The sequence below is a fragment of the Ailuropoda melanoleuca genome, unplaced genomic scaffold (genome assembly GCF_002007445.2).
Source record: "Ailuropoda melanoleuca isolate Jingjing unplaced genomic scaffold, ASM200744v2 unplaced-scaffold2228, whole genome shotgun sequence".
In the NCBI taxonomy this organism is placed as follows: domain Eukaryota; kingdom Metazoa; phylum Chordata; class Mammalia; order Carnivora; family Ursidae; genus Ailuropoda; species Ailuropoda melanoleuca.
This window is the reverse complement of record NW_023191926.1, coordinates 63,086-85,548: the sequence shown is the minus strand read 5'-3', so window position 1 is coordinate 85,548 and position 22,463 is coordinate 63,086. Positions and strand designations below refer to the sequence as shown.

Here is a 22,463-nt window from a genome sequence, read left to right as displayed (position 1 = left end):
ACAGTCAGCAAGAAAGGGAACCCAAGCAGAGGAGTGGAAGAGGAAGAAGCAGGTTCCCGGTGGAGAAGCCCAATGAAGGACTCCTTACGGAGCGTTGTGATCACACCTNACGGAGCGTTGTGATCACACCCTAATCCGAAGACAGGTGCTTGGTGACTGCGCCACTCAGGCGCTCCGGGTTGTGGGCTTCTTGATTTTTCAGCCTGCCTTCTGGGGGAGGGGCCTGCCTGCAGGTACTCAGAAAACCCTGTTTGGGTAGAGTCTCTGTGTCCCTTGCGAGGGGGGATGGGGATGGGCACCCTGTGAGCCGGTATTTCCGGGCTTTTGTTCTCTGGCGGCTTTCCCTGGCGGTTTGCTATGCCTCTTCTGAGAGAGCAGCAGCGGCTGAAATTCAGCCTCTGTCTCAGAACAGAGGGATCGCGGATCGTTCTCCACTGATGTTCTGGCCACTTTAACTCTGTTTCTGTTGGTGCTGCTCAACCCTGCAGCATCCCGGGCTGTGCGCCCCACACCCGGCGTCCCAGCCCTCACTTCCAGGGCCGGCACGTCTCTGTCCTTTGTGTTTCCAACCCCGCCCGCCGCCAGCCGCCCCGCGCGGGCTCCCGGAGCTCCCCGTCTCAGTCTGGTGTCTCACGGGTGCTGACCGCGAATCCACCTGCTCCCGTGCAGGTGGCCCTCCAGCCGCCAGCCGCCCCACGGATGCTCCCGGAGCTCCCGGTCTCAGCCTCGATCCAGTGAGCACACCGGAGCTCCGGAGCTCCGTGAGATGCTTGGTGGTGCACGCTCCTGGCTCACGGACTCAGTCTGCCGTTTCCAGAGTGCGGGTCCGCGGTCCGCCCGCTCCCCGGTGCAGGTGGCCCGCCAGCCGCCCTGCGCGCGCGCTCCTGGAGCTCGCGTTCTAAGTCTGTTGTCTCGCGGGTGCCGTCCGCGAGTCCGCCTGCTCCCCCGTGCAGGTGGCCCGCCAACCGCCAGCCGTCCCGTGTGCGCTCCCGGAGCTCCCTTCTCAGCCTGCTGTCTCAAGCGTGCGGGTCCGCGGTCTGTCCTCTCCCCCTTGCAGGTGGCTACCGCTTCCCAGCACCCTGACACGGCGGCTCCCTCCCCCTTCTGTTTAGCTTCCGATATCTGTGCGCGGTTTCACGGCTCCCCGCTTCGTACCTCGATACTCAGCGCTGGAGATGTTCATTTGTAGAGATCCAGATGTATCTTCCTGCGTCTCAGGCTGATTCCGTGGATATTCCTGCTGGTCTGGTACCTATCCAGCTCAACTCAGGGGACCGGCTGAAAAAGGTGTCCCCTACTCCTCCACCATCTTAACCTCCCCCCTCCAGCAGTGTCACTCCTTCCCTCCTAGAACTTCCTATGGGTTTGTCCTTTTGCTCTGAATTCAGTGCAACACATGGCTTCACATGGCAGGGCTCCTGTAGACTTGTGTCTGTGCTGGAAGAACAGATCCTAGGAGGCCCTCACTGCCCACAGTGTGTGGAGAACTGTTGTTTCAAGCAGGTATAAATGGTGAGAGATGACAAAGATTTTCAGTGAGTAACATCTCTAGGAATGCATGCCAGGGTTTCTACCCACAACCTGGAGAGAAGAGCTGCCCATCTCCTCAGTGCTGGTGCTGTAAACCACGGAGGAGTCACATAAAAGGAAAACTCCAGCATCCCCCACAGAAGTGGCCATACATACATGGGGACGTGTCACTGCTCTGAACTTCATCCTGAGCTAAGAGAAGATTGTGTAGAGACAGCATTTCAATCTTGATCTATGAATGGCTGAAATAGCCCTGGGTAAATTCGCTCTGAGAAGTGAGCAGAGCATAAAGTCTGTCCCATGATGGTGGGAGGACACATAAGGGGAGACCTGGCTTGACTCTAATGCAGCAGGCAGTGGTCAGTGCAGTGGGAAAGTGAGCACTCTCTGATGAGCTCTGATCTCCATGTAACACAAGAGTGTGTTTGGGCCTGGACCCCAAGGGCACACAGGTCCCATTTCTGTGGGATCATGGGTGATCAGTGCTGGGACATGTCACCTGGCCCTGCCTATGCTGTCTGCTCAGGGCTCACCACTGAGAACTCCCCACCTGTTAGTTCCACAAAACAACACCCACCTCCCACCCCCCTGACATCCTCAGTCAAAAAATCCTGATTCCAGGCCAGTGAGTGGTTAGAAAGCTGTGGTCTCATTTGTATGGACAGGCCCTCCTTTTGTCAGGGGTGAAAAGATTGAGAGATTAGGGGAGGTCTCCTCAGCTGTGGGGCACAGAAGGCAGGATTGGTGACTGTATCTACCATGGCCTGGTCCACTCTTGTCCTCTTACTCCTTGCTCACTGCACAGGTGACTGGACGTGGGGACAAGGGAAGGAGTCCTGGGAGGACACGTGAGGCCCTTATTTCTCTTCTTGTCTGTAGACCCCATCATGACACTCTCTGTGTCTCTGTCCCTTGCAGTGTCCTGGGCTCTGTCTGTGCTGACTCAGCCACTCTCTGCATCTGTGGCCCTTGGCCAGAGGGTCACCATTTCCTGCACTGAAAGCAGGTCCAACATTGTTGGTAATTATGTGAACTGGTACCAACAACTAATGGAAACAGCTCCCAGACCCATCATCCTAGGTGATAGCAAAAAGCCCTACGGGGTCCTCGATAGATTCTCAGGTTCCTGGTCAGGCAGCTCAGCCCGTGACCATCACTGGGTTCCAGGCTGAGGATGAAGCTGATTATTCTGGCTCAGCCTATGACAGTAGACTCAGAGCTCACACAGAGCTCCAGGCCTCTGCGAAAGGGAGACAAAAACCTACTTTCTCATCTGCAAGGAGGGGACACACCTCAGGAATTGCCTGACAGTTTCACCTGTGATTCTCTTTATTGTCTTGCTGACACCTCGGTCCCAGGTCCATCCAGGGGCACTGCCTGAGAGTGAGGCTCCTCAGTCCCTTCTGTCCTCAGAGTCGCTCTGAGCAGCCAAATCTTAGAAGAAGAAGCTTCATGAAAACAGAAATTTCTTGTCTTTACCAGCTAGGGACAGTTTACTTCTAGAATGGTTCATATTCATTTTTTCTTATGACTTTAAAATTAATGGAACATTTTATTTGCCTCCGAATGCATCATGGTCTGTGCCTGTTGTTGTTGAAGAGTAAGTCAGCTCTGTTTGCATCTGATATTATCTACCTGACTATAACCAGTGCTGGCGAGTTGTGTCCTTTTCTGAAGTGTGTGTGTGTGTGTGTGTGTGTGTGTGTGAAAAAGATGTCAGTTTCCAATTATAAAATTATAGAAATAAATCCAAAATTTTTGTACATAGAGAACATGCACGTGAATGTTTATACCAGCTTATTCGTAATCGAAAATTACTGAAAAAATCCCATAATCTGCACATGGATTTTTTTTCCAGGTTTATATATAATCACCCAAACCTGGAACCAGCTAAGATGTCACCTGAGAGGTGGCACATTTATAGAATGGGATATTATTCATAGTATGAAGGTAATTATATCACATTTAGGAAGACACAAATCTCTCCACACAGTGCAAATATCTGCAGTTTCTGGGAGGGCTAATGGAAGAAAAAGTGGAACATGTCAACAGAAGAGCATGTTTTTGGGCAAGATAATTATTCTATATGATACTGTACTGGCATTGAAATGATACCATGGTATTGTCAAAATTCATTCAAAAGTGTAAAGTCACATGACAGAATTCAAAGTGTGCATGTAAAAATCACTTAGGAGATTTGGGGGTCATGATAGAATAGACATAGTGACAATACCCATCCATGTGCTCTACAAATGTGTGAACCTACTTCAGCGTAGGGTTTGGGTAAAAGCTCTTAATTTCAGGGACTTTGAAAATGAGTGGATGGATATCTGGGCTCTTTCCATAGTTCAGCTATTGTGGACAATGCTTCTATAAACATTGGGGTGATGAATGGATAAAGTTTTGAGATATATATATATATGATGGAATATTACACAGCCATTAAAAAACAAAAATGCCATTTGCAATGACCTGGATGGAACTAGAGGGTATTATGTTAGGAGAAATAAGTCAATCAGAGAAAGATAACTATCATATGATCTTGCTGCTATGTGGAATTTAGGAAACAAAACAGAGGCTCATAGGGGAAGAGAGAAAAAAATAAAACAAGATGAAACCAGAGAGGGAGATGAACCATAAGAGACCCTTAATCATAGGAAAGAAACTGAGGGTTGCAGGAGGGGAGGGGTGGAGGGATGGGGTGACTGTATGATAGACATTAAGGAGGGCACGTGATGCAATGAGCACTTGGTGTTATATAAGACTGATGAATCACAGGCCTGTACATCTGAAACCAATAATACATGATATGCTAATTTATTGATTTTAATTTAAAAAGTGATAAAAAGAAAGAAAGAAAATGAGTGGAGCCTGTAAGGTAAAGACATAAGAGACTGCACATGAGCTCTGTACTCTAGTAAATAAGCTTGTGTCCCGTGGGGAACAGGTGGTTTATTTATTTATTTTTTTAAATTTAATTTTATTATATTATGTTAATCACCATACAGTACAGGTGGTTTATTTTGTTGGGTTTGCACTGTGCACTGGAATTGCAACACTAAGTAAATGGACTGGCTGTGGAAGAGCCAGATTTCTCTCTTTGGAAATGGACATTCACAGATATAACTAAGGGAGGAGACTTGAGAGAAGTGTCTGGTAATGGATTAGAGCTGGAGATGGTAGTTTGGAATCATGTGTAGCGTGATGAAGACAGACAATTGCATGTGGAAACAATCACCAACATGGCCATATTCAGGGGTTAGTTTACTTCTTTCTATGTATGTCCTTTCTCAGCTAAAAAGAAGTGGAAGTAATGATGCCTGAGAGCCATGAGTTTGCATTTCCCCAAGTGTTTCTTTCTAATACCATTTTCCTGGGAAATGATTCGGTATTCTCTGGAGAAATGTTTAATCCCCAGATCAGAAATTAGGCAGGATGAGAATGGAAGACCTTGTAGTGTCAGAAAGTAAATAATATGTCAAAACAAGTACAAGTACATCAGTGCACACCCAGCACACACAGGATAGTGTGCACGCATGTACACACAGGCACATACGCACAATGACAAGGGGCGTCAAGAAGCTCATGACCCAACTTAAAATGCTCCCATTGGGTAAAACTGGAAATACTTGAGGACAAAATGAATGTAATATATAGGCTACAACTCAATGCCTAAATACCTGTCCAAGATCCATATTAACTGGTTGAGCAGAGAAATAAGTAGAGAAAGAAGAGACACATTCCCATGCAGAATACTTCCAGGAATATATGTAAATATTTGACCCTGAAGGATTCCAGGCATAATCCCCACTCAGTAAGTGTGGACAAAGTCACCAGAAACAAGGAGAGTGTCAGAAAATGTCAGAGTAAGAGAAGCTTGTGGTGGGGTGCCTGGGTGGCACAGTCATTAAGCCTCTGCCTTTGGCTCAGGGTGTGATCCCGGCGTTCTGGGATTGAACCCCACATCAGGCTTCTCCGCTGAGACCCTGCTTCTTCCTCTCCCACTCCCTCTGCTTGTGTTCCCTCTCTCGCTGGCTGTCTCTCTCTCTCTCTTTCTCAAATAAATAAATAAATAAATAAAATCTTTTAAAAAAAGAGAGAACCTAGTGGAGACATCATGGCCACATGTAACAAAGAACCCCAAATGGATCTCAGAACAGAAAAATAACATTAGTTCATTATTTTCTATTTTTTTATTTTCCTTTTTCTTGATAAGAGATCCACTTTGTTTATTTATTTTGTTATGTACAGTTAGTCAGCATATAGTACACCATACGTTTTTGAAAATAGTATTAGTTTAAAGCTAAGAAAATCTTCGTTAAACTGGGGACATTAATTGTTTTGGGTTGAACTGAGTCTCTAGCCATTCGTGTGATAGAGTTCCAGCACACCCCATGTTTCAGGATGTGGCCTTATTTGGAAATGGGGTTTCTGAAGAAGTAATCAGCTTAGGTGAGGCCAATAAGGCTTAAGCACACACACCATATTCCCTTTCTCCTTTGGTTTTCCTCTATTCACTTGGAAGGTGCTGAGAGGCATCTGAGTATTTTAGAGAAAGAGCCTAGGAATCGAGCATTTATTTTCATGGAGAATCCTGATATTATATGGAAAAAATATTCTAGAAAGTTCTGTTGTCTTTTTACTGACAATCCATAGGGAATAGAGAGCTGCAGACAGGAAGAGGTAAGAGTCATGTTTCAGATACCCCAATAAGCATCTCAGGCTCTCAGTATCCGTTCCTGACACACTTTGGTTGGGCACATTGACAACTGACAATGACATTCTAGTATGTGTTAGGCAGCACACAACCCAGTCAGTCTGAGATAAAAAGCAAAGATCAAAGAGAGCTCTTACCTGTCAGGCCACATCTCCCATGAACCACCAGGGGAATTGTTCTCTGCTCTTTGCTGCTTCCTGCATTGTCATGGGCTCCTGGAATCCTAGGATCTTCTGTAATAACCAATTTACAGATCCTACTATCCATCCATGGAGAAGAGGGAATGGCAGAATTGTTTAATGAGTGCACATTTTCTCTTTGGAATTCTAGAAAGAGTCTGGGAATGGACAGCGGTGGTAGGGCATAGCATTGTGAGTGTGCATATTGTCCCTGAATTGTACACTTCAAGTAATTAAATTGAATTTTTAATTTATGTATTTTAGCACAATTAGAAAATTACTAGTACAGAGTACAAGCTATATATAAAAGCTACACTCACAAAAATTCCCACAGTTGAATGCAACCTGATGGCACCACTAGGTTCTTTCTAAATAAGAAGTGATAGATTAAAAGCAGTGAAATCGAATCAGTAATCAACAAATTCCCACAAAAGAAAAGGCCAAGACCAGAGGGCTTCACGGGTGAGGTTTACCAAATGGTTAAAGAGTTAACACTTATTTTTCTCAAACTATTCCAAAAAACTAGAAGAGGAAAGAAAACTTCCAAATTCATTCTATGAGGTCAGCTTTATCCTGAGAGCTAAACCAGATAAAGACACCACAAGAAAGAAAGAACTACAGGCCAAGATGTCTGATGGAAGTAAATGCAAAAATCCTCTACAAAATACCCTAAACCACATGCAACAATACATTGTAAATCTCATTCAACATGATCAAATGGGATTTTTTCCTGGGATGTAGGGGTGGTTCAATATTAGCAAATTAATCCACATGCTACATCACAAAAAGAAAAAGGAATAAGAAAATAAGAGAACGGATATAAACCATGTGATTATTACAATAGATTCAGAATAAAGCATTTGATGAAGTCCAACATCCATTCGTGCTAAAGACAGTCAACAAAGTAGGGTTAAAGGGAACATACCTCAACATAACATATAAAGGCCTAATATAAAGAACCCACAACAATCATACTTGCTGGTGAAAAATAGAGAGCTTTTCACATAAGGTCAGGAAGAAGACAAGAATGTCTGATCTGAGGGGAGGAGTTAAGATGGCAGAGGAGTAGGGGTCCCCTTTTTCGGCTGGTCCCCTGAGTTGAGCTGGATAGGTACCAGACCATCCTGAAACCCTACGGAATCAGCCTGAGATGCAGGAAGATACATCTGGATCTCTCAAATGAACATCTCCACAGCTGAGTTTTGAGGTACAAAGCAGGGAACCATGAAAACGCCCACAGATATCGGAAGATAAATGCAAAGGGGAGGGAGCCGCCAAACTTAGGCGCTGGCAAGCTGTAGCCACCTGCACTGGGGAGCAGGCCAGACTCGCGGACCCGCACCCGCGAGAGAGCAGACTGAGACTGTGAGCCTGGAAACGCATGTGAGACCAGACTGAAATCTGGAGCTCCGGCTTGCTGTGTTTGTTTCCATCTTCTAAAAATCAGTGCTACTCCCAAACAGAACCCCAGTTGTGTTAAATGTAAGATTAAAATATGAGCCACAGAGACAACCACAGTTTCTGTAGGGGCCTGTCCTGGTGACTGGTGCCTTGCGTGTGCAGAAGAGGAATCTCCATGTGAGGCCAAGAAGCTGGAAGGGTCCCCCTGAACCTATGTGCTGGTCCCCAGCTCACCCAAGGTCTCACGTTAGGACCCATGCTCCCAGGTTATAAAAGAGGAAGATGGAAACGTGGGGAATGAGTACCCAGCGCTACTGGGAGAGCTGAAGGCTCAGGTTTGCCGCCCGGGATCTGAGCCCCAGCATCTTGAAGCAAGAGCGACCCTCCTCTCCTAAAAGTTGGCCTGCCACTGGGCCTGGCAGGATCGGCACCCAAAAGCACAAGGGATCTTGGGGTCTGCTCCTGAGGTGGGAGACAATGGATAAGAACCACCTGGAGCTTTCAGGGGATCTCAACTCAATCACTTCCCGGTGCTTCTGTCAAACTGCAAATCTGAGGAGTGGTTCATGAATGAGAAAAATGGGGAAACCTCTCAAAACCCGGTACAAACTGAGGGCTTCATAGGGGAGGGGGTGGGTGAATTGGGGTAGGCTGGTGATGGGTAGTAAGGAGGGCACGTATTGCATGGGGCACTGGGTGTTGTACACAACTAATGAATCATGGAACTTTACATCAAAAACCAGGGATGTACTGTATGGTGACTAACATAATATAATAAAAACTATTCTTATTAAAAAAAAAAACCACCCGGTTACCATTTGACCTTATAAATTATTCAAGTTCTAGGTGCTAATGAATAGTAGGGGTTTGGAAGCCAGTCAAAGGAACCTCTGTTCCGCTTGTGAGCCCTTGAAGCAGATTCACGGCGAGAGGCTTCGGAGTGCTCCGAGCTGTCTGCTGCTCACGGAACCCCACTGCTCAGCAGCCACTGCCCTCCCTCCCCGGGGTGACCCCTTCCTGGCTCAGGATGAAGCGGGGCCTCTCTGTGGGAGCCCGTGTCTGCGGGTCCAAAAGTGGAAGCTATGGAAGATGCCCATGTCTGCACGCCTGCCTGGGTCCCAGCTGGCTCACCGTCCTGCAGCATGGTCACCTCGTCCATCTCCGCACTGAAGTCACTGCCCCCGATGTCACTGGTGGCTTCCAGGCTCAGCTTGTAGGAAGTAAAGGGGCTCAGCCTGAAACACAGAAGAGCCATGAGGGCCTGAGACCCTCGCCTTTTTCCTGCTTCCAGCTCAGGCCACATGGAGCGGGCCGCCAGGAGCAAGAGGCACTCAGTGACCACGGAATCTGTCCTGCCCAGGGAGGGGCCCTCAGGCAGCCAGCGCTGTCCTCACAGCCTGCCCCCAGGAACAGAGGGCTTTCTGGGTGGAAGGGAGTGGGGAACGTCGAGGTGGGCCCAGGCTGGCGGTTTTAATCAGGGCCCCTCCTGTCATTAGAGCTTCTGCAAAGCATCTCTCTGAGGTTTGCGAGAATTTCTCAGGAGGAGCTGATTACCACAGGCCTCCCAGGATTCAGAGGCACAAAGAGGGCCCACCTAACCACTTCCTTGCTCGCCCAGAAGTGCCCATTCGTGGGGGTCTGCCCTGGCCAGGCCCACCTGGCTCCAAAGAACATCTCTGCCTGCCCCTCGTTTCTGCACTTGTCCAGCCGGCAATGGTGCCATGCCCTGGACAGGCAGTGCCCGGGTTCACTGCACAGCAGTTCTGTCAGCTGGACTTCCTGTGATTCCCATTGCAAGGATGAGAAAATCGAGGCCCAGTCCCATGAAGGCCCTTGGCCCCTACCAGAGGACTGGCCAGAGGCTTGGCCCGGGCTGGAAGAGGACCTTGTGTTGAGGCGACCTCTCCGCTGTACCTGAGACAGAGGTAATGCCAGGTGTCCGTGGGGGAAAATGTCCATGCCTGCCTGCTGACCGGGATTTAGAGTAACGAATACTCTGGGTGCATGGCTCCTTGCCACTGCTCAGGCCTCCCTCCTTCCCTCCGTTGAGCTGGTCTGTGTTGATGGTCTCCTGTGCTGAGCTATGTACCACATACACTCCAGACAGACTTCTAAGCAGAGGACGTTCCAGTCTTCCTTGGGTCACTGGCTGGCCTGCTCCTGTGGCTTTCCTTGCCATTGCTTCTGAAGGAGCAGATGAGGAGACCCCCAACCCCTTCCCCACAGGCAACAGCTCTGTTTCAGGTGAGGCTCTGCCCCTGTGTCCATCTCCCAGACCAGGAGAGCAGGAGTGGCTCTGGACTCTGCCTGCTTCCTCAGCAGTGGGCAAACCCCCAGCGCCTCTATGCTGGTCCTCTGTCCTCCCTCCCAGGCCAACCTGTAAACTCGTGGGTTTCAAACCGAGCACCGTGGAACCGCTGAGGCTCTGAGTGATCCTCTAGGAGACCAGAGGGTTCACATGCCCCCTGAGTCAGACAACAGCAGCTGCACTTCCATCTGATTTGCAAATGGGGTCTGGGTAATACTTTGCCTAGAGGAAGGTTCCTGTGTTTTCAAAAACTGATAACTATCTTTGGACACTGGATCAGAAGAATCTTCCTCTAAATGTTTTCATATGCCCTCCTAAGATGGGAGTACAGTGGTTCTCTGTCGGCCGGCACCTCAAAGGATGCTCTCGTGCCAGCTTGCCCTACTACAGCTGTTCTGTGAACGCAGGTCTGTCTCCTGACCTCTCTGTGCCCCCATTCCACAGCTGGAGAAGGCATGCCAGGTGACCTTGCTTTGGCCCTGGCTGTCCTGGGGGTGCTTCCAAAGTTCCATCCTTAAGAATGCTCTTTGTTCCTGGTTTCTGGGGGAGCTATCCTTTATAAAGTTAAATTGTTTCCTATCTGTTTCTGGCTTCCTAGGAACTATTTTATCTAATTCTGGTGACAACCACATGGTTTGCTCCTTGGGTTCCTGCCTCAACCACCTGAGGCCCCATGTTTGCATTAGCTTCTCCTTCTTAGATTAGACGGTGGCCCAGGGCGGTTGTCAGGATTGTGCATTCTGAAGCCCAACAGCCTACATGCTAACCCCCACATAGCCTAGGGCAGGTCAGTGAGCCAGAAGCATCTCACCTGGCCTGACAGAAGCACTGAGATCATGAAGCAGTCATGCAGATTCTGTTCAGAAGAGCCCAGGAAAGAGACTCTAGACCCAAGTTGTGCTCACTGCATCCTGGCTGCTCTCCTTATCATCAGGACCCTCTGGCAGCTGCTCAAGTGGCTCCAGGAGGAGCCCGTGCCCTGCACACTGTCCTCTAGGCCCATCCATCCCCTCACCAACCCCACCATGATTTGTAAGTAACAGTTCCCCTCCTGGATGACTGTCTGCCTTCCCCTACAGGGACGGGGACTGAGATGGTCTCATTTACTGCTGGGCCCTGAGCACCAAGAACAAGGCCCCCCACCTAGGAGGCGCTTGGTAAGGAAAGGAGGAAGAGAGGAGGGAGGAAGAAATGAGTGTAGGACTCGGGAGGGATGAATGAGAGGACGCTCGTCACCATCAACATGGTGTCTGGCACATGTCAGCATGCCAAAAACGACCCTCGTCCTTGTATTTAGTGCTCGTGTTCACTTAGCATGTTACATTGAGGATATGTGTCAGACGTGTCACTGATCCCTCCATGTTTAGCACCTACTGTTCTCTAACGCTTTGTTTTAGAATCTGAGACAGGGCCGCCTCCTCCATTCCCATCCCAGCACACAGAGCAGGGTTGCAGTTCACATGCATCAGACAGCTGGAAGCATCCCCCAGGATCTGAGGTCAAGGGGAGGGTTCACAGAGAGCAGAAAGCAGAGTTCCCAGCTTTCAGCCTATTTCCCAGGCTTGTGTCATTTACAGGACTGTTAACTGTCTCGGGTGCCACAGGGCACACCCAGGGGCTGAGCTGCAGAAGCACCCTCTCCTTGGGGTAGGAAGCCCACTAGGTGCCCTAAAAACAGACCAAGAGGGACCCAGCAGCAGTGAAGGGAGCTCCATGGGAGTGACAACAGTCCCAGTGTCCCCTCTCCTGGGCCCTGGGCCACTGCAAGCTCACCCAGCCCTTCCTACTCATCCCTGCATAGCCAGTCCTTTAGACCCCTGGTCTACCTCCCAGTCCTGAACTGGCCTCCAACCACCCCAAGATTCTTGCCTGCTCCTCCCTGAGGCAGAGCAGGACTTCAGTGCTGGTGACCTGTGAAGAAAGGCACAGACCATGCTGGTCCCTCTTCCTCAACCCCTCTCAATTCCCCTAGTTCTGTTCCCTATTCACACACCAGGCCCACAGCAGGGTCTGCCCAACCAGAATCCAGAGTCTGGTCCTGGCATCCGAGCCTGGACCAGTCGTCAAACTTCTCTGAGCCTCCCTTTATTCATCTGTGAGAATGGAGTACCGGTACTAGGCCCTCCCAGTGCTGCCATGACAGTCACAGGACATGAAACCCTCATAGAATAGGCAATTCCTACATGTGACCTCCTCTTTCTTGTCTTCCCATAGTCCTCCTCTACTCCAGTCCACAGTGACCTCGTTGTCCCCAGATGCATCCGCCACCCACAGACTCCCTTGGCCTTTTCCCACTCAGCACCCTCTACCCGCCAGCTTTCTGCCATCCACACTCGAAACTGGCTGGATTTAGGTAAATGTTTGAGGTAACACCTTTTCCTAAACTCCAGCTCTCTGGGGAGGGAACAGGTCGGTGGCTCAGGACACTCACTGTCCAAGCTCGCAGGAAGCAAGCACAGTTAGAAACCAAGCTTGTGCTTGACCTGCCTGTTCAGCCCCACAGCCAGAGTACTCAGGTGAGGGTGGCACGGAGGAGGCTTCCTGTCCCTGTCCTTGCCACTGAGCTGGAGGCAGAGTCTCATACACAGAAGGAGCTCCTTACATTCATTTGCCAGGTTTGGTTATGAAAAGAAAGCCTGAGTCCTGATCACTTTAGAGGCTACCTACCACTGCCTTTATGCCTCATCTAGTCAGAACTCGTGATTAGCATCACCAAGATCAAAGAATATTGAACCCATGCAGGATATCCCTGCCATTTAAATTAACCTGACTTTTCACATGGCTTTATTTTTTTAAATGGCATGGAAGAAGAAAAGAAAGAACCCCGTGGAGATGGGGCCAGCATCCTGACATGAACTGAATCCCTCTAGATTCACACAATAATCACCTCCCGGCCCTCTTGGTTGGGTCCATCACGTCGCCCTGGGGACACACAGAGGAACAGCAGGCCTTGTTATCTGTGGATACACAGCTGTCAGCTGAGCTCACACTGCTGCTGTCCCATCCTAGTAACACCCAGAATGTCGGTGTGGCTCTGGGCCCACGGGCCTTCTCCTCCTCTATGGTGCTGCATGTCTGCGGGATGCAGCCCCGATATGTCCCTCAACCCAGAACCTCCCTCCTGCTCAAGACCCACACCCTCTGAATGTGGGGACAGCCACTTGATGTAGATGGTGAAACATTTGCTTTGAACTTTGGTTTAAACTTTTATGTTTTCTGGTCATTGGCAGATTTCAAGCAGTCGGCAAATGTAAAATGTAAAAAGAACATCAAGAAAGAGGAGGATAAATTTGCTCTGAGGCTGTTGAAAAGGAGGGAGGCCACACCATGGCCACATGCAAAGCGCTGCTTTCCTAGAATCTCGGCCTATGGCGTCTGTCTGCTGATGAGTGGAAGGGACTCTGGAGGGGACGGAGCACAGCGTCTCCCACACCAAATCGAACTGCTGGGAAACATGGACACCTCCTTTCCATTGTGATGTCCCCTGCTCACCATGGTCTGTTTGATCTCAGGAAGCTCTGGGACAGAAAAGGCCATTGGATTTCCTTTTTTTCCTGTCTTTCACATGGCTACCCAAATGAGTGACTCCCTGTGATGCCCAGTGCTGACTATACCCATGTGTGCATCACGTGGCACCCCAGTCACATGCTTACACCTTGAACCCAGGAGAGGGAGCTCCTTTTCTCTCTAAACATTGCTGTTGCCACATGTCAGAGGCAGCGACAGAGACACATGCCAGCCCCCACCCCTCCCCCACAGATTGAAGTGCGCTGGGGGAGAGGGTGCCTGAGGATCAAAGCTGGTGCAGGAGCTCCCCCACCCCGGCTGCTCCTTTCCCTTGGCTGAGGTTCAGCAGCATGCGGAAGCTGAGATGGGCAGCCTTGCAAAGGAGGACTGTCAGGAGATGCACCCGTGGGAGGTGCTGGGGCTGCAGGTGAAAATGAGTTTTGTGATCCTCAGCTCTCCTCTGTAGAATGGGGAAGACGATCTCCCCCCACTGGGCTATTACGTGGGTTCTTTGAGAAATGTGAGATTTCACAGCACAGTGCTCAGAATAGGGGGGAATTAGTACATGGTGTTCTATCTGAAAGGTGAGAGGAACATTGGCCAGCCTGGGAATGGGGTAGAGGTCTCCTCCATCATCCCAGTAGAGGTGCTGGCCCGGGTTCTGGAACCCTCAGAGCAAGTGGGACACGCTACTTTCTGCCCCCTCACAGCCTGACGTGAGCTTCAGTGAATGTGACCACAGTTAGGGCCAGAGGAGGAGGACAAGAAAGACGTGAGGCCAGCTCCCCAGACAGGCCTGCCCACCAGAAAGACCCAGGGGGCTTCTACAGGGTGGCGTGAGCCTGCACAGCCCAGGCCTGCTTGTGGAGACACAAGGCCTGAGGTCACTTCTGAGAACCCTCACCTAGATGGTTAGATAGCCCTGGTCTCCTATGAGCCATCATAAAGGAGAATGCCCTGGTCTCCAACCATAGCACGTGGGGGGGGTTGCCCTCCTCCCCCACTGCAGAGGGGGATACCTTTGTCCCCCACTGTAGAGGGAGTGCCCTGCTCTCCAACCATAGAGAAGGGGTGCCCTGGTCCTTAACTGCAGAGGGGAAGGTGTCCGGGTCCCTCACTGCAGGGGGGTGCTCAGGTCCCTCACTGTAGAAGGGGGTGGGAACATGAGAAGGGGCCCCAATGAGGCTGTAGTTGCCAAGAACTTAGCTGTGGTGGTTGGTACCACTCCCCCCTGCCTTTACTTGGTGGTTCCCTCAGCAGCTGGATAAATGCTGGGTTCTCAAGGTGCAGTGGGGATGCCTCTCCCATTTCCCTCATCAGCCATCACTAATGGATGACAAACAAGTCTGCCTTGCTGACTAGGACAGACAGTACAAAGAGAAGGTGCAACTCTCTCAGCCTGTGACACCACTTCCCCCCACCTTCCCCTCCTCCACATCTGCCTCTCAGGGGATAGGGCACTAGAGCCCATACTTCCAGGGTCCCTGGCCCCGTCATCTGCACCTCATCCATCTCTGGGACCTGGGTATGCACATGACATGCACAGGGCATGCCCAGAGGACAGACCCAGGGCAGAGGCCAGAGCGGCTCCAGGAGGTGGGAGTCCTGGTCCCTGGTACAGGGAGTGTGCACTAGGAGAAGAGAGCTCAGATGTCCGAGTGCATCTCTGTCCCACAAGTGTTCCCTGCTCTGTTCCCTGGGGAGGGCGCGCCTGGTGCTGGGTACATTTCAACAGCACAGGCTTTGGACTTGTGGCGGATGGATGAGGAGTAGGTCAGCTGCTCTCCAAGGGGCAGCTCTCACACCTGCACGGTGAAGTAGTGGATGGGGGGGCCCCGTTGCTGCCTGGGACCCACTGGAGCCGGAAGCTGTGTGCAGTCACTTCTGCCTGTGAAACCAGGAGCTCTCGGGTGCTGGGGGGCACTGGACGCTCTGCAACCAAAACAGAACAGACCAGGGACACATGACCAGCTGCTTCTCCAGGAAGACACCATGTGAGCTCAAGCTTGAGGACACGGGCTGCCCATGAGGCCAGAGAACAGGGAGCTCATTCCCAGTTCCAAAGGCACCTGCGGCTCCCTCACTGCCGACTCTGGACCTGCCCAGCCTGGACCTCACGGGAGACCCTGGCTTGCTCCCAAAGCACTGCTCTCTCCTGCCGGAGACAGTCGGACAGACCGGAGGATGAGCCCACACGTGCACCGTGGCAACCACACGTCCCTACAACATCTCGAAGTTGACACCTGACCTCTCCTGAGCACATCCAGGTCCCTGTGGACTCACCCTGTGATCTCTGACTCAGTGCATCTGTCATGCTGACTCCTTCTTCCTGGAAGCTAACCGGAGCCTGAAACACAGACAGTGTCCCACTGGGCTCCTCCGGGGCGTGTCACCGCCGCTCTGTCCCCACAGGGCTGGCGACTGGGTGTGCAGAGTGCAGGGAGTGGGGACCTGGCTCCCGAGTTTGGATCGTTCCCAGCATGCATCTCCCCACCCCATCAATTGCAGCAGAGGAACCCCAGAGAGGAAGGAATGATTGTTTATCATGAAGATGATTGATCTTGTTAAGAATGTGTGGTGGGTAATGAAGCAGTGATGATCGCCGACCCTGAGTTGATGGCGGGAGTAGCCCTTCCACCTGACTGCAGTCGGCACTCCTCTGAGAGCACACACATGGGCTGTTGGGGTCCTCCTCCCTCAAAGCAAGAGCCCTGCATCCTCTCACCAGCCGCAAGGACCACCCTCCTGGGCATACTGGCAATTGGTGAAACTCTGCTGGGGCGGTCTGCAGGCCCTGGCAGACATCCCCTAAGCTCTAGAGGCCCAGGCAGGTGGTGCCAGTGGTTGGCATGTGGGCTGAGGTGTAGGCATGCATCCCCCAGCCCCATCAGCAGCAGCCCCGCTGTGGACCAGGGTGCCTCCTGGAGGGCACTCCTGATAATGCTTCCATCTGGATTTAAGTCATGTCACACCTTTAGTGTACCTGGTTTCCCTGGGCCTTTGAAAGTGCTGAATTTCCCTACGGGGCTGCATCAACTCTGAGGAAGATGGCAAGAGCCTTTGGGAGAGGCACTCAGGGCCCTGAGCATGCCCCGGACAAGGGGGAGTCTGAGGACCTGGGCCAAAGCTGCAGGAGGTGTTCTCCTGGTGCCTGTCCCTGGTCTTGCCAACCCCACCTCTGTGCTGGCAGCTTCAGGTCAGACAGTGCTATGTGCCAAAAGCCAGGGACCAACTATGCATGGCTGTCTCTCCAGCCACCTCAAGCTTTGGCGTCTCCAGCGACTTCAAGGCTTCATTCCTCCAGTTAGCAGTAGAGGTAACCTTTGTCAGAGGAGGAGGGGATGTGCATTTGTCTTCATCCTTGGGGGACTGAGGATCGGTGGTTGAGGTCGGGGAACTCACAGCAGGCTATGGCCTTCCCCTGGAAGGTGTGGATCCCTGGAAGATCCGAAGCCACAGATAGGGGACACCAGCATCCCCCCATTGGCCATCACAAGGGTCAACAGTGTGCCTGGGCAGAACAGCCCTGTTCTGAGGATCTGGGGGTTCCAGCCAGGGCGACCTCCGAGCAGGTGCCAGGGCACAGTGGGCCATTCCACTATGTGGGGCATCAGCTTCCCCAGCTGCTCAGCCTGCTTGTGAGGGAATTTGAGAGAACAGTGAGCCGCAGTGCCTGAAAGGAGGCTCGAACCTGGTATGGGCTCAGTGCACGCTAGGCTTCTTTGCCTTCTACCTTTTGTAAGTTTCATATTGGCCCTTGGTATGGTTTTCCAAGCACTATAGGTTCAATTCATGCCTCCCTAAGACTCTCTAGATCTTCTCCTAGAGTGATCCTGAAGGCCATGAGGTCACTGGCTCACATTCTGAGTGCAGCCATGGCACCAGCACTGTCCCTGGAGTTCTGCGGCCATGCTAGCCCTCAGGCTTCCCAAGAGGCCACCAGGTGAGTGCAGGGAACAGAGGGGAAGGGCCTTGCCTATGGTCACATAGCTCCAGAGACTGATGCTTGGGGACTCCCAGAGCCCACCCGTTTACTCTGTGTGCAAGCACCTTCCTGTCATCCTCTTCCCTGAGACCTCTGGGTCTGGCCCTGATCTCAGAACCTGGAGTTGGGGCGGCCCTGCGGAGGGAGCCTGCTGAGGCAGATTCCAGAGTGAGGCTGGAGGGCTTGTCAGGCACTCGCTGAGATGGGAACCCACATCAGATTTCTGTAGGTGGAGGAGACTGAGTGTCTGTGGAGGGTGTCCACGTCATGGCCTCACAGCTCTGTCCCTGGCAAATGAATGAATCCATCTGGGCCCCACTTCTGTAGAACTGGGCCTCACAGTGCTTTGTTCCCCAGGACTTGGTGAGGATAAACCAAGACAATGTACAACAAGCATTTCACCAGTGCTTGGAACGGAATCAGCGTCCGTGGAGAGAGATGTCCCTATGAGTTGGGTAGAAAACTTGTTTATTGAGCCCCTGCTGAGCTGGGCACCTGGTTTTGAACATCAGTGATCAAGTGCCTGGCTTCAGAGAGCTGCACTCCAACAGGATGACTCAGCCATCCTGGGCCAGTTACGCCACCTCGCTGAGCCACGTCTCCAGCTTTAAACCTGGGACGTTCCTGTCTTTCTGGTAAATGTCGGGCTGTGCAGACATGCGACAGTGCAGGGTCTGACCCCGGAAGCTGTGCACCCAGCAAGTTCATGGCTCCCATTTAGGCCAAGCTCTCCTCCCCACAGCACCACAACAGTGGACTTGGGTCCCGGGGTGGTCCATCTCTTCTCAGTGGTGATGACAGTGGCCTCCAGTGGCAGCTCCTAGTGGTGTTTCATCTTGGCCAAAAGCCTGAAGATGTACGCTGACTCCGGGGCCAGCTTGGCTGCTGTGAACTGCCTCACCATGGTCCCCACCTCCACCGTAGTGAACGTGCTGGGGCTGTTGCTGGCCAGGCGGTAGGGGATCTGGTACCCTGTGGGCAGGGCAGGAAGACCACATGTTCGTCATGTCACCCCCCTCGGACCCCACATTCCTGCCTCCCTGCCACCACCACTCTGCTTTCTTTCCCCGACATTCTTCCTCCACTGCCAGCATCTGAGAGGGAGGGGACAGCCATGGTGATGGATGGAGACTCTGAGTGCTGGGCCCCCAAGACCCTTGTTCCCCTTCATCCTTCCCCCACCAAAATGTGGACACAGTTTCATCTTTCCCAGGGCTGTTGGAGCTGAGAGAACATGGCAGGAACCAACCAATGCTCCTGAGGGACAAGCCCAGTGCTCCCTGCTTTTTCTCTTCCTCCTCACCCCTCCTGCCACCCCCTCCTTATTCTCCCAGGGCCTAGGGCTGTGCCTCCTCCTAGAATGTTCCTTCAAGTGCGCCCTTCTCCCAAGGTTACATGTCTTTCCCCTCAGTCATTCTCCCCATCTGTCCACACATCCCAGCTTTAGGAATGGGAGCTGGTGCCAGCTCAGCACTGTCCCCTGCTGTTGGCACCTCCACTGTGCCCACACCCAGGAAAACCCAACGTGGCCCCCATCCTGGGGGTTCCCCTTCAAATAATACCCCCCTGCCAAGGAAGCAGTGGGTTGCATGTTATCAGTTCTGGGGGGCTTCCGCAGCTCTGAATGGCTCCTAAAGTTCCTTGGTTTTCAAGGGATTGCAATTGATGAGATGTTATAAATGACCAAGCCTCCCAACCAGGCTGCACCAGACTGCCTCCACGCATGGCTGAAGAGGCAATGCCATCTGCCAGACCCAGCCCGGGACCCAGCTGTGATCCTGCCCTGATTAAAACCAGAGCTGGTGGTTCGGTGGCATCCACAAACACAGAAGACAGCCAACATGCTCATTGACAGATGATGTGGGCCTCAAAGTCGGGAAATCATGGGGTCCAGAAAGAACTTGTGTTTACTCGATAGATGCATGCCCCACGAACCCAGAAAGCTCTGGATCAGCAGAGGGGCTTCTTGGGTCCGTGACAAGCAAGGGCAGAGTGGTGACAATGGTTACTGTCCCATGGACTGTGCTCAGTCAGCCTCCAGGCCTCCCAGGTACCTTTCTGCAGATGCTTATCACAGTCAGTTCCTCCCAAATGTCCCCTGGGAGACACACTGCCCCTCCTGAGGACCATGGCTCCACAGTCAGACCCGCAGCAGCTTGCCTACCTTGGGCCTCTCTGCTCTGCGCTTTCTTCCCTTCTGTTCATCACCAACAGGCAGGGGCCTGTTCGGGTCCAACCAGCCTACTCCTGGTGGACCTGCAATCCCAGAACCGACCTAGGAAACCTTCCTCAGCCCCTCAAACTGAGAGGAGTGCCCTCCACTCTCTAATCCACTTACCACCTACTTGTTTACAGGCCACATGCCTTGATGAGACCCTGGCCTCCCTGGAGACCTGCAAGGCATCTGTCTTGGCCTCCCTGTGAAATCCTTGGAGTGGCAGGGTTTCAGGGCCCTGAAGTGGAATCATGCAATATTGGTCTTTCTCTCCGTGCTTTTTCTCACAGAGCATAATATGTTTTCAAGGTCCGTCCATGTTGGGGCATATTTCAAAATAAAATTACTTTATAGACCTCAAGCTAATAAAAATGTATCGATATTGTTTTGCTAATTATAACAAATGCACCACATCCATATAAGATGTTATTAGTTGAGGTATTGGAGTCAGGGGCATGGGGTACGGGAACTTTCTATATTATCTGATCAACTCTTAGATTTGTCTAAACCTCCTGTTGTCAATAATGCCTATTAATTTTTTAAAATCCGAGAACACTCTTTCAGGGGAGCAATCCGTCTCAGCCAATAATCGTTCAAACATCAGCTAAAGGTCTGTATGTTAGCTAAAGATGTTTACTGGTAAAGGCGATCCCATTCGTGAGTTAAAAATGCACCTTGAGGGGAGCCTGGGTGGCACAGCAGTTAAGCATCTGCCTTCGGCTCTGGGCATGATCCCGGTGTTCTGGGATCAATTCCCATATCAGGCTCTTCTGCTATGAGCCTGCTTCTTCCTCTCCCCCTCCACCTGCTGTGTTCCCTCTCTCTCTGGCTGTCTCTATCTCTGTCGAATAAATAAAATCTTTAAAAAAATGCACCTTGACTGCTGGAGTTACAGCGATACTGATTGATTTGATCATTTGCCTTTGCATACAGAAGAGAAGAATGTGGCTTCACATTTTGATGCTTTTCTCTTAAATATGGGTCACTGAATAAAGTAGCATCATTCTTCTTGAATGAACCTAATGAGTCCATTCCCACAGTACCTTCAACTGGGTCATTGGTAGGGTGCCCCCTGTTGTTGGGCCAGAGGCGGAGTTTTCAGAATCACTGCTTGGGGTCAGGTGATATTCTTGACTTCAGATGAACATTTCTTCACCCTTGCAGCAAGACCCCAGGAAATGCATTCCAACAGAGAAGAACTGTGGACATCTGGCTAAAAGCAAGCCCCCAGTAAATGCATTCTGATAGAGAACAACTGTGGACATCTCGCTGGCAGAAGAACACAGGGAGATGGGTGATCATCTATTCATAGTTCAATCCTTTCACCCCTTTATTCACCTGCTGCCTGCACAGCAGAGCCTCCTGGGTCCCACTCGGACTTCCGGAGCTGTGGCAGTTGGGTGCGCACGCACAACACCCACCAGCTCCTGTGAGCGAATACCTTGATGTGGCCGAGGCATCAGAGAAACAAAGCAAACTGCAGTACCCATGACTGATAGCCTGGGTTCACACTCCATGTAGGAGCCGTGAGCACCTGAGAAAGTTACGTAGACCCCTCTGTGTCTCATTTGCCTGTTCTGAGATGTTGAAATGTGACTGTGGCCTACTTATTAGAATTATGTTATGAGGCTCAAATAATTAAACACAAGGAAAGCCTTAAGAAAAATAAAATAAATGACTGGTGTTTCATAATCGCCCTACGTGTTCAATCACTGAGCGACTGCAAGAATAAGGTAGACACTGGTGGTAGTGGAATCCAGAGAGGGGACGTGGATGGCTCCGCAGCAAGAGAGGATGGACGCTCATTCTTAGCTTTACATGGGAAGGATGCTTTATTGCTCGTGGACAATACCTGTTACCGTCTCCTGTAATCCTCAGGTCAGCCCTATTGAGGTGGGTCGGGGCAGAGCAGGGGCTATAAGCCTCATTCTAGTGGGAGGCACTGAAACGTAGAGATCAAGTGACATGCCAAGAGTTACCAGTAACTTTTGCCAACATTAGAGATAGGTTTCTTACAGGCTTTTTCTATTTATGCACTTCCCACCAAAGGGAACACTGTTCTAATTTGGGGCATACGTAGTAATTCCTCCAAGTCGTGTGCCTGAATCGTCAAAAGTGGCCTCGGTTTGGAGCTGACATAGGAGTTGGAATTTCCAACCTTGGTGATTCATTTCATTTGATGAAATAGGAAGTTCCCACAGGGACTTACTATGGGGTCCACTGATGGATGGCACATGCAGCAGTCAGAAACCCAGGAGTGACATCAGTGATGTTCTGACTTATCAAGGGTAATAATTAGTAGATGATTAGAATAATAAAACGGGAGTAAAGGGGTCTTTCTGAGTGAATGGCAACAAGGGTTCATGGAAAATGAGAAGAACTATTTTAACTGAGCAGACACAAAACAGAAAAAGAATTAAATGGGAGTCTTGACCCAATATCTCATGTGGGAACTGCCCACTAGCCATCACAATTTGCCTGTTCTGAAAATCTTGGGGCAACTGCCCGCTTCTGAAGACTGGCTATTTCCAGAGGATCTCTGAGAAGCCTCAGTTTGAGTAGCCCTCTAATTGTGTGAAATTCTGATTTTTTAAATTATTTTATGTATTTTAGTGGAGACA

General features: G+C 51.0%; 1 pseudogene; it reads left to right on the top strand.

Annotated features, from left to right (window-relative positions):
* The first annotated feature begins 2,289 nt into the window (after positions 1 to 2,289).
* LOC117798023 lies at positions 2,290 to 2,838 on the top strand (annotated as a pseudogene).
* Positions 2,839 to 22,463: the final 19,625 nt, after the last annotated feature.